Genomic DNA, 9,933 nt, shown 5'->3' with positions numbered 1-9,933 from the left:
GGCCAGTGCTCCTCCAAGTGTTGGTCCGAAATGGCCAGCCTGTGGGGCCACCTTAGGGCAACTCGAGGGTTGGTTTTACTCGTAGCTTGACCTATCTGGTGTGCCCTGAGAACGAGATACGTGCGACTCCTATCGGGATTTGTCGGCACATCGGGCGGCTTTGCTGGTTTAGTTTTACCATTGTCGAGATGTCTTGTAACCGGGATTCTGAGTCTGATCAGGTTGTCTTGGGAGAAGGAATATCCTTCATTGACCGTGAGAGCTTGTGATGGGCTAAGTTGGGACACCCCTGCAAGGATTTGATCTTTCGAAAGCTGTGCCCGCGGTTATGGGCAGATGGGAATTTGTTAATGTCCGGTTATTCTTGAACGTAGGTTGTTTTAGGATCACTTCTTGATCATAGTTTATCGACCGTGCCTTTGCCTTCTCTTCTCGCTCTCATTTGTGTATGTTAGCCACCATATATGCTAGTGCTTGCTGTAGCTCCACCTCATACCTATTACCCTTCCTATAAGCTTAAATAGTCTTGATCGCGAGGGTGTGAGATTGCTGAGTCCCCGTGACTCACAGATTCCTTCCAAAACCAGATGCAGGGACCGATGATACCGCTCCAGGAGATTCGACTGAGCTCATGTGGGAGTTCGATGAGGACTCAGGACGATACTACGTTTCCTTTCCAGACGATCAGTGGTGGTGCCCAGTTGGGGCGATCGGGGACTTTGTTGTATTTGGGGTTGTTCTTTATTTTGGTTCCATAGTCGGACCTTGATTGTATCTGGATGAATGTAATGATATTTATGCTATTGTGTGACGTGGCTAGTGTAAGCCAACTATGTACCTCTTTTCCTAATTCATTCCATGGGTTGTGTGAAGATTACCCCACTTGCGACATTGCTTACAATGCGGTTATGCCTCTAAGTCGTGCTTCGACACGTGGGAGATATAGCCGCATCGTGGGCATTACAAGTTGGTAATCAGAGCCTTCCCCGACTTTGGAGCCCCCTGCTTGATCGAATCGCTGGTGTTGTTGAGTCTAGAAAAATGTTTTGAGTCATTTAGGATTATACATATTGGAGAGTAGGATTCTTTTTACTCCTCAGTCCCTTCGTCGCTCTGGTGAGGTATCCTGACGTAGAGTTTTGACTCTTCTCTTCTCAAATCTCACTAAAAAAATTTAGGATCACACGGGTATCTTGGAATCGTTCCGATGGTTTTGTGACGAGAACATTGTTCTTGGTGCCTCCTGACATTTAGGGGTTGTGGCAGTGTCTCGGGGAGTTGAGCTCCAAGGTGTTGTCGTCACAATTTTATCGTTACAGTTCTGGAATACCTGAGTTTTGCCGACATCGAAAATCTCTTTTATGCAGTTGTTGGTGAGATAACCTCGACGCCACCCAGTACTGGGGCGGGAGTTCGGGATTATTGCCATAACTCGTATACCGGATTCTTTTCGAAGGTTGAGGTAGATGATTTCCAAAGATTTCTTGGTTATGTGTTGAAGGATGGATACAGCTGGATGTAGGATTTGCTAGCTTTGGGTGAGATATTATGCTTCCCCTGTATCCCCAGCACCTGATTGCACAACTGGGGAAATTTCGGGAGTTTCATAGGTGGGAATTCTTGTAGCTCTAGTATTTCTTCCGCAAATATTTGGTTTGTGATTGGGTAATCCTTACCAAGTATTTGTTCTTGTCCGTACCTTGTTGTTTCATTCTTCTACCTCTATCTAAGTGGCTTCTCAATTTATGGAAGTGTGACCATTTCAATTGGAATGCATTCGTTCATTTTGTTCGGATGTTAAGACTATATGCTGCAATATCGATCCATTTGATTCAGCTTGAATATATGCCTGTCAAGATGCTAACGGATGTCACCATCTTCAGGATGGCTCCTCCAACGCGTCAGAATCCTGATCCGCCACCGCCACCTCCACCTCCGGAGGCATGGCAAGCTATGATGGCCGCTACCAATGCAAACACGCAGATGCTTATGCAACTCTTGCAAGAACGCAACCAAGGAAATCAAGGCCATGACAACTTTCAGAATCAGTTTGCTACACTCAACCAGTTCCTCACAAACCAGCCAAAGACCTTTAGTAACTGTGTCGAGGCAATAGACGCTGATGATTGGCTCGTGGATATCTACAAGCATTTCGAGTGCAACAATGTCAGGCCTGAGGATTTTGTCAAGTTTGCTTCATTCCAACTCAAAGACCAAGCTGCAGAGTGGTATCAGCAATACAAAGATTCCAGAGGAGGTCGTGTGATTACTTGGGATGAATTCCGTCAAGACTTCAAAGCTCACCACATTCCTCAGAGTGTTGTCGAGAGCAAGCGTGAGGAGTTCCGCAATCTGAAGCAAGGAAGCTTGTCTATTTACCAGTACAACATCATGCTCCAAAAGCTCGCTCGTTTCGCTAAGCAAGACGTCCCTGACGAGAAGAGCATGATTTATCAGTTCAAAGGTGGCCTCAGAGAAGATCTTCAACTAGCTCTCGTGCTTTTTGAGCCGCAGAAGTACGATGAGTTTTACAACATGGCACTGAAACAAGAGACTACTCAGCTCAAGTGCGATGCTTCCAAGAAACGAGTCAGGGATGCAACTCCTTCTTCCTCAACTCAAGTGGCAACTAAGCCGCAAAAGTATTGGTTGCCTCCTCCTCCTTTGTTCCATCATCCTTATCAGCAGAAGAGCAAAGGTGGCAATGGATCTTCCCACCCACCCAACGCAGGCTTTCAGAACAAGACTTCGTCTCATGCTCCAAGATTAAGTGCTCCGTATCACCGTCCGCTCTCGGAGGTCACGTGCAACAAGTGTCAGTAGAAGGGTCACTATGCCAACAAATGCTTCAATCAGACGCGTCTTCCTCCTCCTCCTGTGAGATCTTCCAGTATCGCAGTGGTCAAGCATAATCCCAAGCACGCCAAGGTCAACTTGTTGAACGCAGCTCAGGCAGAGGACTCGTCAGAAGTTATCATGGGTAACCTTCCTGTTAACGATATTCCTGCAAGAGTTCTTTTTGATACTGGTGCATCGCATTGTTTCATGTCAAAGCCATTTTTTGCCAAGAATGAATTTGCTACTTCTCATTTGGGCAAATCAATGAATATCGTTTCTCCGGGTAAATGGTTGAGTGCCAGTTTGGTGGTTCCAGATGTTTCTATCATGTTGGACGACTATAAGTTTCTTTCTTCTCCAATGGTCCTTGGTAACTCGGATATTGATCTTATTCTCGGAATGGACTGGCTTTCTAAGCACAAGGCTTAGCTTGATTGTGCTGCCAGGCAGATTCAATTGACACATTCGTCTAAGGATGCAATAGTATTTGCTGGTCGTGATGATACCATTCGACTATTTTCTCTCAATGAGAAGGGCGAGCTGGATGCCATCTCTCAGATTCCAGTCATTTGCGAATATCAAGACGTCTTTCCAGAAGAGCTTCCAGGAATGCCTCCGCACCGGCCAGTTGAATTCGTCATCGATCTTGAGCCTGGAACAGAACCGGTTTGCAAACGTCCTTACAAGCTTGGACCTGAAGAGTTGAAGGAGCTGAAGAAGCAACTCGATATTCAAGAGCGTATGGGTCTCATCCGACCATGTTCTTCTCCATGGGGCTGTGGTGTTATTTTTGTCAAGAAGAAGGATGGAACGGACCGACATTGTGTCGACTACCATCCATTGAACAAGAAGACCATAAAGAACAAGTACCCACTCCCCAACATCAATGAGCTTTTCGAACAACTCAAAGGTGCTCAAGTTTTCTCCAAGCTTGACCTCCGTATGGGCTATCATCAGATTCACATTCGTGAAGAAGATATCCCCAAGACAGCATTCAGAACAAGCTATGGTTCATATGAATACACTGTCATGTCTTTCGGCCTTGTCAATGCTCCTCCAACATTCTCTCGCATGATGAACTTCATCTTCAACGCCTACACAAATGACTTTGTCTTGGTCTACCTCGATGACATTTTGGTCTTTTCCAAGAACAAGGAGGATCATGCCAAACACTTGAGACTGGTGCTGGATAAACTCACAGAACATCAGTTCTATGCGAAGTTTTCAAAGTGTGAGTTTTGGCTCGATGAGGTTCTCTACCTTGGGCATATCATCTCCGCCAATGGCATAGCTGTTAATCCTGAGAAGGTGTCTGCAATTGTGAATTGGGAACCACCTCAGAATGTGAAGCAACTCCGCAACTTCCTTGGGCTCGCAAGCTATTGTCGAAGGTTCGTTGAGAACTTCTCTAAGATCGTGAAGCCTCTTTCCAACCTTCTCTAGAAGCATGTGAAGTACGTCTGGTCGCCTGAATGTGACATCGCTTTCGACACCCTGAAAGAGTAGTTAGTCACTGCTCTAGTTCTGACTCCTCCTGATGAATCCAAACCGTTTGAGGTCTTCTGTGATGCTTCCTTTCAAGGTCTCGGTGCAGTGTTGATGCAAGAGAAGAAAGTTGTGGCCTATACCTCTCGCCAGTTGAAGCCCAACGAAAAGAACTACCCCACTCATGACCTCGAGTTGGCGGCAGTTGTCCATGATCTTTTAACATGGAGACATCTCTTGTTGGGAAGGAAAGTGGACATCTTCACTGATCACAAGAGTCTCAATTACCACTTCACTCAGCCCAACCTCAACCTCAGGCAGACTCGTTGGGTCGAAATGATTCAAGAGATTAATCCGAGTATTGAATATACTCCAGGAAAGGCCAATGTAATTGCTGACGCATTGAGCAGGAAGGCTTACTGCAATAGTCTGATTCTCAGGCCTTATCAACCAGAGCTTTGTGAAGCTTTTCGCAAACTCAACCTCCAAGTTGTTCCTCAAGGATTCCTTGCCAACCTCCAAGTCTCTCCTACTTTGGAAGATCAGATCCGCGAGGCTCAACTTCTTGATGATATGGTGAAGAAGGTGAAGATTGGGCTTGCCAAGAGTCAACCCAAGTACAAGTGCTATCGTCTTGATGACAAGGATACTCTATTCTTCGAGGATCACATTGTTGTTCCTAAGGGTGACCTTCGTAAAGTCATTATGAACGAGGCTCACAATTCACTCCTCTCTATTCACCCTGGAAGTACAAAGATGTACCATGACCTCAAGCAATCGTATTGGTGGACTCGAATGAAGCGCAGATTGCTCAGTTCGTGAATGAATGTGATGTCTGCAGAAGAGTGAAAGCAGAACAACAATGACCAGCTGGTCTCCTCCAACCTCTTGCCATTCCAGAATGGAAGTTTAACCATATTGAGATGGACTTCGTGACTGGATTTCCAAAGTCCAAGCGTGGCAATGATGCTATCTTCATTGTCATCGACAAGCTCACTAAAGTGGCTCATTTTCTTCCTATCAAAGAATCTATCACAACAGCTTAGTTGGCAGAGCTATATACCTCCAGGATTGTCTCTCTGCACGACATTCCGCAGTTGATATCTTCAGATCATGGCAGCATCTTTACCTCCAAGTTTTGGGATTCTTTTCAGAAGGCCATGGGCACCAACATTCACTTCAGCATAACTTTTCATCCTCAAACTAGTGGCCAAGTCGAGCGAGTCAATCAAATTCTTGAAGATATGCTCAGGGCATGTGTCATCTCTTTCGATATGAAGTGGGAAGATTGTCTTCCATATGCCGAGTTCTCCTACAACAACAGCTTCCAAGCGAGTTCGGGCAAGGCCCCATTCGAGCTTCTCTATGGCAGGAAGTGCCGTACTCCTCTTAACTGGTCAGAGACTAGTGAACGCCAACTCCTTGGCAATGACTTGATCACAGAGGCTGAAGAAATGTGCAAAGTCATTCATGAAAATCTCAAAGCCGCGCAATCGCGCCAGAAGAGTTACTATGATAGCAAGCATCATGACTTGGCTTTCGAGATCGGAGACCATGTCTACCTCCGCGTCTCTCCAATGAAAGGTACTCATCGCTTCGGTATCAAAGGGAAGCTTGCCCCTAGATACGTAGGTCCTTTCAAGATCATTGGCAAAAGAGGCGATCTCGCCTATCAACTTCAGCTTCCCTCCAACTTTGCAAACGTGCACGACGTGTTTCATGTGTCTCAACTCTGCAAGTGTTTCAAGACTCCTGACCGCACCGTCAACTTTGAAGAGATCGATCTCCAAGAAGACCTGTCTTATCATGAGCATCCTGTTGCTATTCTTGAAGAAACTGAGCGCAAGACGCGCAACAAGTCTATCAAATTCCTAAAAGTCAAGTGGTCACATCATTCCGACCGTGAAGCCACCTGGGAACGCGAGGACCACCTCCATTCTGAATACCTGGAGTTTTTCCAGTCCTAGATCTCGGGACAAGATCCTTTCGTACTGGTGGAGTGTTGTAACACCCCGTATGTAACTTGCCATATTTGTATTCCAACTCTTGCCATTTCCGGCACTAAGTTATGATATTTCCTCATTGTTGGGTTTTTGTCTTCGTTTTGTTTTTGTCTTTGTCATGCATCTCATATCATTTCATCATGTGCATTGCATTTGCATACGTGTTCGTTTCATGCATCCGAGCATTTTCCCCGTTGTCCGTTTTGCATTCCGGCGCTCCTATGTCCTCCGGTGTCCCTTTCTATCTCTTTTTCGTGTGCGGGTACTAAACGTTCTCGGATTGGACCGAGACTTGCCAAGCGGCCTTGGTTTACTACCGGTAGACCGCCTATCAAGTTTCGTGCCATTTGGACTTCATTTGATACTCCAACGGTTAACCGAGGGACCGTAAAGGCCTCGTGTGTGTTGCAGCCCAACACCCCTCCAGAGTGGCCCAAAACTCACATAAACCCCTTCCATCATCTCAGTCGTTCGATCACGATCGCGTGGTCGCAAACCATACTAAATTTGGAGCCTCCTAACTCCCTCTACCTATAAATATAGAACCCCCTCCGAAATTTCCGGGTGAAACCCTAGCTAATGTCCCCACACCGCCGCCGGACATGTCCGCCGCTCGCCGGACGTTTCAGGCCGCCGCCCTGAGCTAGTGAGGACATGCCACGTGTCCCTCCGCCTCCGCACGCCGCTGCGGCCCGCCCGAATCACGGCCGGCCCTCTCGGCCCCTGACCGGGCCGAGCCGCCCCGCGCCGCTCGCGCCTCCTCCGCCGCCTGCGCGCGCCTTCGCCGGCGACCCTGCCGTCCTTCGCCGACTCCGCCGACCAGGTGCCCCGCACCACCACTGCGACGACCACGCCGGCCACGCCACCGCCGCCGCGCTCCTCCCCGCGCGACCTCGCTGCTGTGCCCTGTCGTGGCTTCGCCGCCCCGCCTCCACACCAACGTCGCCGCCGGCGAGGCCCCGCGAACTCCGGCTCCTCTCCTCTCCTCTGGCGTCAAGCTCCGATGATGACTCCGGCCATCCTCGTTTTCCACGCCGCCCGATCTGGATCTGGATATGAAAACCCTAACAGTTGACCTAATTTTGCCCCATTTCAGTAATTTTTACATATTTTCATCATGCCATAACTCTGCATCCGTGGCTCCGTTTCGGGCGTGTAGCATATCAAATTGTTCGCCTCGACGAGTACTTCATTTCATTCCATTGCACCATGTTCATTTGAGATCATATTGATGCCCTAAAAGCCGTTGCAAGAGTGCTAGTTTATATTAGTTTCAGATTCTTATCAGTATTTGGACATTTGTCATTTTTGCCATGTTTAATGTGTGCCTCCTATGAACTTGAGCCCTACATGAGTTTCGAAGTATGCCATGCCATCTTTACAGGGGTGTATTCCATGTATTTTTGTGATCTTTGTGGTGACTAGCACAAGCATGCAAAGTAGCCCTAGTAATGTTGCTGATTTCAGGGACTTAGAAATCTTCTAAGTCTTTGCCCTGTTAATATTTTTATGCCATGTATTCTTGTTGCTACAGAGTGGTCCATGCCTCTTTTGAGCATGATCAGTAAGGATGTTTTGAAGATATTGTTGTGCTCTATCCATCCATGTCTTTGTTTGCATTTATGGAGCACCCTAGCTTGACTCAATCGAGCTCTACTTTTGCTATAAAATGTTCCTGCCAGAATGTTTATGTGTTAAGCATTGTTGCCGAGGTTGTTGTAGTTGATCCATGCTTGCTATGAGGTTGTTCTTGCCATGATTAGCTTCTATGCCATGTCTACTTGCTGGGTGTATGCTTAGATTGTCATGCAATGCCTTGTGGTGAGTGCATCGAGCTCGTAAACATGCCTACTTAATACCTATTTTGCCATGTTCCAGTTTTCCTAGTTTGAATCTGTTAACGATAATTTCTATGTTTACATGGATGCCATTGTATTTTCTGATACCTTTTGGCTTATCGTCAGTAAGGGACTTTTGTTGTATGCTTTGAGTATCTTCATGCCATGCCTTGCCTTGCCATGATATGTTCCTGTAGCATGTTGTTATCTTGCTCTAAACATTGCTTCCTGATGTTAAATTCCTGACTTGTTACTTTCACTAAGTCTGTAACCTGATATATTTTGCACTTTTGCCATGCTTGTTTGAGCCTGCTATTGAGTGAATTAGCCGTAGCTCAGTGTTCATCTTTTGTAAAGCATCTTGAGTGGATCCCTGCCATGTATTTTGTTGCTATGTTAGAGTGCAGTAGCTTGTTGTTCTTGATGCATTTAGATGGCATCGTGCTGTTAATCGCAGATCGGTGCTATTTTTGTTTTGCTTGCCATTTGCAAACCGTGCATCCGATTCCGGTGATCTTTATACCGATTTTGACCGAAATCAACTCATCTGTCCAGTGGCACTCTTGGATTTCCATGTTGAGGCCAGGTTCAATCTTTCCTTTCCGAAGCATGCATATGAATCGCATATCTCATCCCACATATCATGCCATGTTTTGCATCATGTTGCTTGTGCATTGCACGTGGTTGATTGTGTCTCCCTTTGCTTGTGTTCTTGCTTTGGGTAGAGCCGGGAGACGAGTACGTGTTCGAGGAACCCGTTGAGTACGCTTACGAGGATCAAGCTAATATCAACTCGGAGAACTTTGTAGTCAAGATGACCATACCCTCGAAATCACTTCTATCTTTGCTTGCTAGATGCTCGCTCTATTGCTATGCCTATGCTACGATACCTACCACTTGCTTATCATGCCTCCCGTATTGCCATGTCAAACCTCTAACCCACCTTGTCCTAGCAAACCATTGTTTGGCTATGTTACCGCTTTGCTCAGCCCCTCTTATAGTGTTGCTAGTTGCAGGTGAAGATTGTAGTTTGTTCCTTATTGGAACATGTTTATTGTTGGAATATCATTATATTATCTTGTCTACTTTAAATGCATCTATACACTTGGTAAAGGGTGGAAGGCTCGGCCTTATGCCTGGTGTTTTGTTCCACTCTTGCCGCCCTAGTTTCCGTCATACCTGTGTTATGTTCCTTGATTTTGTGTTCCTTACATGGTTGGGTTATAATGGGAACCCCTTGATAGTTCACCTTTAATAAAACTCCTCCAGCAATGCCCAACCTTGGTTTTACCATTTGCCACCTAGCCTTTACTTTTCCCTTGTGTTTCCAGAGCCCGAGGGTCATCTTTATTTTAAACCCCACCCCCCGGGCCAATGCTCCTCTGAGTGTTTGTCCGAAATGGGCAGCCTGCGGGGCCACCTCGGGGCAACTCTAGGGTTGGTTTACTCGTAGCTTGACCTATCCGGTGTGCCCTGAGAATGAGATACGTGCGACTCCTATCGGGATTTGTCGGCACATCGGGCGGCTTTGCTGGTTTAGTTTTACCATTGTTGAGATGTCTTGTAACCGGGATTCCGAGTCTGATCGGGTTGCCTTGGGAGAAGGAATATCCTTCATTGACCTTGAGAGCTTGTGATGGGCTAAGTTGGGACACCACTATAGGGATTTGATCTTTCGAAAGCCGTGCCCGCGGTTAGGGGCAGATGGGAATTTTGTTAATGTCCGGTTGTAGAAAACTTGAAGTTAACTCAATTAAAATGAATCAACA

Source organism: Triticum dicoccoides, chromosome 5A, assembly GCF_002162155.2.
Source record: "Triticum dicoccoides isolate Atlit2015 ecotype Zavitan chromosome 5A, WEW_v2.0, whole genome shotgun sequence".
Taxonomy (NCBI): domain Eukaryota; kingdom Viridiplantae; phylum Streptophyta; class Magnoliopsida; order Poales; family Poaceae; genus Triticum; species Triticum dicoccoides.
The sequence above is the reverse complement of the archived record's forward strand: the minus strand, read 5'-3'. Positions refer to the sequence as shown.